Below are 6,000 nucleotides of genomic sequence, written 5' to 3'. Positions count from 1 at the left end.
TTATGTTTACTATTGCTCTTAGTTCAAATCATATCAAGGCGAAAATCACATTGGAATATGCTCAACTGCTGCAATTCTACACAAGGCAGCATGTGGTGGAAGGCTACGGCCTTGAGTTACTCAAGGTTGCAGAGCTAAGGAAGCTAAGGCTACAGTGCTGAGGAGAGCAAGGCTGCAACACTAGTGAAAGGAAGGGCACCATATAAATTTCAGAGGCTAGAGTGTCGCAATGCCAAGAGAGGAAGGATGCGATGTTATTGTAGCAAAAAGAGCAGTGCTGCGATGCCAGGAAATCGTGGTCGCGACATTGGATGATTTTTCAAAAATAAAAATTTGATGGGATTTTGGAAATGAGGTTCCTTGGAGCCTATTTAAGGGACTTTTTTCAGAGATTTTAAGAAAGAGGTAGCAAGCAACTATTTTGGAGAAAAGGAGTCAAAAACAAAGCAAGAAAACAAGAGAATTAAGATTGCAAAGCTTTTATAATTAATTTCTTTCTTTATTTTTGTGTTTCTCTTATTTTCTTTAACTTGGATTCATGGCTAAAGTTTTTTGGATATTGTTTTTATTAGATATTATAAGCTAAATTATTTTTCTAGGATTATGGTGGATTTCAACATGTAATTTGAATACTAGTTTCTCTTTTATTTACTATGAATGGATATAGTTTTACTTATTCAAATTTATTCTTAATGCTTTTGATTGTCTAACCAACAGTTAACTGATTTATGAATCTAATTGAGACTCAACAAATAGATTTTAGATTGAACTAATGTTTGAATTGTGTATATTCACATCACTTAAGTGATCTAATTCTCAATTCGAGTAGACATATGCCAATTGTCAAGAATCAATTGTCAGGAACCAATAGCCTAAACCCTAAACAATGAAGTGAAGAATAAAAAGCAAGATAAAGCAAAAAACAAAATAGAGATATGGTAGGAACAAATAGGCTAGACACAACACCTATCTCAGACCACACACGTTGACAGGGCGTACAAAATCTAAAAGCCAAAATGAAATCCCCAAAAGCAAATACAGCACTGAATCCCAAAAATTGAAACTCGTTGACTGAAATCTATGACAAAATATTAAAAACTCATGATTCCTTCTTGTTCTCCAAGCTGACTCGAGAGTAAGCTTGAAATATAACATAAACCTAAAGGAAAGCCGACAATGAGGGAAGCTGAAAAAATGAAAAAGATCAAGTAGATCTAGGGCGACCCGAGGAGTCAAACAAGGGATGGGAATGGACAGAGAAACACCAACAGGGTCACAGTCCACCCTACACGCCCGTCATCTAAGGATTTACTTATTAACGTGGGCAAATTGGGCTTTGTTTTTAAAAGCCATGGTAGGGATGTCAAACCCCTTCCTTCAAATCTAACAAGTTTAAAACTCCTTGCTAGAAAACATAGCTTGTCTAGCTATGGAGAAAACATATTTGAGTTTGACTCATAGGGAAACGTGACTTGACTAGCTCTTTTGTAAAGTTTGACTCACTCATGGGTTTAGAGATCGAAAACATGGACATTGTCTAAGTCGACACGTGGGCAAATAAGAAGGCTCCAAATGTTATAGATTTTCCAAAGGTAATATTTGGGCTCAAACTATGTCAGGATCCATGAAGGAAATTCATTAAATAACGTCCAAAGCAACAACTTAAAGATTGCAATAAATAAAGCCCAAATCAGTAGCCCATATAGCAATAAAGAGATCTTACCTAACTTGGGCTCAAAGTAGTCCAAGGACTTCAAGGCTTCTCTTCAAGCGTGGGTTCTTTTTGATCCAAGGTGAAGCAAAGCCTTTAGATGGCTTAATAGGTGGGCCTAGTGAGATCTAGTCCACAACCAGCCTATTCCCACAAACCACCAGCCTTCCTTTTTTGCAACGCACCGTTTGGTGGTTATACGGTTGCCCAAAAACACCTCAAAATGATATTGTTTGATCTATCCCCAACCCTAGCTATTTAATCTTTTTTTTTTCCTTTCTCCTCATTTTTCATTTTCACTTTCTCTCTCTAGCGGCTACCCATTTTTTTCTTTTTTTTTTCTCTACCTTCAACTCTCTTTCATCAATGTTCGCTCTTCCTTTTCTTTAACCTTTCAACAAAAACCATGAAACCTAAAAATACTAAAACCCATTTCTTCCTTTTTTTCGATTTCCCCTTTTTGATTCATGGTTTTCTTTTCTTATTGTTTCATTTTTTTCTTTCTTGTTTTTTTTTTCTTTTGAGTGGTTGTGTATATTGCTGACTGAAAAAGTAGGAAAGTTAGGGCTTTTTGATTCTAGGGTTTTCTCTGCAAGAATTTGACTAAGGTTTTTTTAAAAAAAAATTCGACTCCTTAAGGATTTCTAGGATTTTTGAAGGTTGAATCTTTTGCTGAAAGGATGGCTGATTTCTTAGGATTTTTAGGGTTTTTGAAAGTTGGTTTTTTTGAAACCTGGCTTCTGGCTACTAAAGAATGTTTTCAAGAGTTTTTTTTTCTCTTTTTGAAATTTGACCCTGAATTTTGAGGGTTCTTGTAAAACTCCATTGGCCAAGTTTTTGGACAATCAAAAAGTGAAAAGGCTCCAAGTCAAAGAAAGTTCGTGGAAGGAATTTAGAGGTGACCCAAATTCGACTACCCAAAGGGCATTGAATGCTTTGTGCAGACTCCTTCCTGAAAGAGTTGATTATGGAGGCCATGCATCTTAGCTTTTTTTTTTCTTTTTCATTTATTTATTTTATTTATTATTATTTTTTATTTGGAAAGAAAAAAAAAGTGTTCATATGAAATAACACAAATTATATGTAACATAAAATGTTATATATTACTCAATTTGTATAAATAATAACTAATTATAATTAATATATAATAAAAATTAAGTTAATAATTAATAAAATTAATTATTAATTATAGTTATATAACATGAAGTTTATTATAAGTTAAGTAATGTTTATGTATAAATTAAATATACTTATATTATAGGCTTAACCTTAAACATTGTTATATATAACTATAATAGTTATAACATATTAATACGTTGATAGACATGAAATGGTAAATATAAAAAGAATGCATTCATTAATTACAAAAAGTTTCAAGGCTGTTTTTATATAAAATTAGAAGATAGCTTAGGGCTAAGAATGTGCAGTCATGATTATAAAATATTTCAAGGGCTGTCATTATACAAAAGTTTGAAGATAAAGCGTATATCTAGAGGCATCGATTTACAGCATTATTAATTAAGTGTGAACTGGAGATTATTGGGCAAGTTTTTTATACAAAAAAGGTGAAGGCATATGAAAATCTAACTAGTAGTTGATTCGTTAAGTGCTGATTTTAATCAAAAGATTTAGACAATAGATTGTAGATTAGGTAGTACTACATCATCATCTTATTTTTGTGTTTGGCATGCATACAATGGGTTAAGGTGAAGAAAAGAAAAGATAAAATGATTGAATCATACTTTTACTCCATAGATATTTCTATAACAGCTATATCAATTCAGTAATTGAAAAAAGATTTAGAACACAACGTTGTAGGTCACAGCATGTCAACATAGTAATAATTGAGAGAAATTAAGGATATAATCATGGTAGAACAGAGATAGAAAAGTAGTTTAAAAGAAATGCCTCAAAAAAGATATGACAGTAAGATGAGAGGTAGAATAGAGTGTGCATAGTAAAAGAGAATCGAGGTAAAATTTAGACAAGTGCAACAACACATCAATAACTAAAATATAAGTCATTATATGATGATGGCTCAACATTGTTGCAACTAGAACAAAACAATCAACAATATATTCAGTTTTTGTTTTGCAATACCTAGTTTTGGAATTTTTTTGATGGGTGCTTGTTGCTCCAAGTTTTTCTAGTGTGGAGTTGAGGAAAAGTTCCCTAGCCACTTGGGTGTTCATGGGTGATGGAAGGGCTTGCTGTTCAACATTGAGGTGTAGTTTGGAATGGTGTTAGTCTAGATGGAGTGGAAGGAAGAGGAGGAAGAGAAGTGAGGGAAAACACAATAAAAAATGGGAAACAAAATTTTCAAAAAATATATATATATATGATTGGAAAATGGAAAATCAACCAAAAAAAACTAAGACCCCCCCCAAAAAAAAAACAACCAAAAAACTTTGATGGCTAAAACCAAAATAAAGAAACCAAAAACAAAACCAAGTAAGAATAAGAAAGACAACATGATACAAAAACAACAAATGAAAACAAACAACCAATTAGAACAAAACAAAGAAAACCAAAAAACAAAAACAACAAAAAGTAAAAGAAAATGAGAAACCAACTATTAGTATCAAAGAGGAAGAAGAAAAAAAAACTTCAGGGAAACCACAGTTAAAGAAAATAAAACACCTGTATTGAAAAAGATGAAACAAATGAAAAAAAAAACACATGCAATGGAGAGAGGAAATCTGAAGAACACGCCTTCGCACAAAAAAACCAAAAAATTGAACCCCAAAAACAAATATCCTAGAATACTTTCCAAAGAAAGAACACATTCTGAATTAAAGGACAAAAGTTAGTCTACAAATAAAGATACACCAACAAAACCACAAAAAAAATGTTTAACCTTGATGCTGCATGGACTTTATGCCATGTAAAGAAACAGTTTATCCACGAGCAACCCACAATCCTCCCAAAAAAACCGAATACCTCACATCACCCAATTGAAGCCCTCCAGGAAGTCCCCAACATTCCAATTACGCACCATGTGTCAAACAATTGGTTAGGCTAGATGGCACTCAATTGAAGCCTTTAGAGGAGACTTTTAATATAAAGTTAAGGATTATAGACAATTATTTTTAACGGACAACAATAGCATGTCTCAAGTAAGTAATAATCACAAAAATATGCTTGCAAATCGTTTCAATGCTCTTCAATAAGGAGAGGAATTGAAAAAGTTAAAACGATGTTCTGATGAATACAAAACTGAGGTTCCTATCCAAGAAAAGAACATGAAAATAGATTGAAATTCCACCCATACCAAACTTCAATTGTTTTCATCAATACCGGCAATTTGAATTGTAATAAATTCCAGTTTTATTTCTAATTGAAAGATATTTTCCCTTTCATTCTCCAAATCCAACCTCAACCTCTCAATTAATTGCACCAATAGATCACCTCTATTGGTCACGTCCCTTCCAAATAGTCCAATCATATCTATCACCCTTTACCTTTGATCATCCAAACTACTTATCAATGTCATTAGGCCACACACCTTTGTCTCTGTATTAACTGTACCCTCAACTCTTGACTCATCCCTTGTAATTCCCTCAATGCTCCACTTTTCTTCATCTCCTTTTTTCCTAATCCCCTCAGTGAATTCACATTTGTCCCCTCGGAGTTATTTGATCTATTCGCCTCACTTGCCTTTTTTAGAATGATCATTTTGTCACCAAAACGAACTCGATTCACAATTAATTATTCTTTTGATTTGTTAGGGAATATGGGTTCGAGCTTCATTGAACTTCCACCTGCTAATCCTTTATGTTCAACAAGCTGAGACCATGACACCCTATCAACATCAACACCTTTCCCTAGAATCTTGTTTACCTTGAACCTTTCTTCAACACTAGGCAATCCCCTGCAAGATATTTTTATCAAAAAATTCCAAACCTTTGCAACTCTTAAAAAAAAGAATGTTTCGAAACTTACTTTGCCGAAAGTCACTTTGCAAGATCTTGATCAAGATATGAGGCAACCATATCCTTAAATGCCTTGGAAAATTGCTTGCTTTTACCTATCTTGCCATTATTTTCATAATCAAAAAATCTAAACTGCTCTTTAATCGTCTTGATTAAAAACTTTAACAGAAGTAGATGAGATAAAAGAGACATTTCAAGGGATAATTCAAGCACGGTAATACTAAAAGGCCACATACTAACCTTGAAATTTGGGGCCACCCAATATGGAGTTTCAATCACATCAGCATGCATCACCAATGAGCCAAAAACTTCGAAATTCGTAAACTTAACACACTCGTTTATGTCCATCAAAATGTT

General features: G+C 33.4%; 1 pseudogene; it reads right to left on the bottom strand.

The window, feature by feature from the left end:
• Positions 1 to 4,945: 4,945 nt before the first annotated feature.
• On the bottom strand, positions 4,946 to 5,835 carry LOC110426050 (serine/threonine-protein kinase BLUS1-like; annotated as a pseudogene).
• Positions 5,836 to 6,000: the final 165 nt, after the last annotated feature.

This window comes from Theobroma umbraticum, unplaced genomic scaffold (assembly GCF_002168275.2).
Source record: "Theobroma umbraticum cultivar Fairchild unplaced genomic scaffold, ASM216827v3 scaffold_12.1, whole genome shotgun sequence".
NCBI lineage: Eukaryota > Viridiplantae > Streptophyta > Magnoliopsida > Malvales > Malvaceae > Theobroma > Theobroma umbraticum.
The sequence above is the reverse complement of the archived record's forward strand: the minus strand, read 5'-3'. Positions and strand labels throughout refer to the sequence as shown.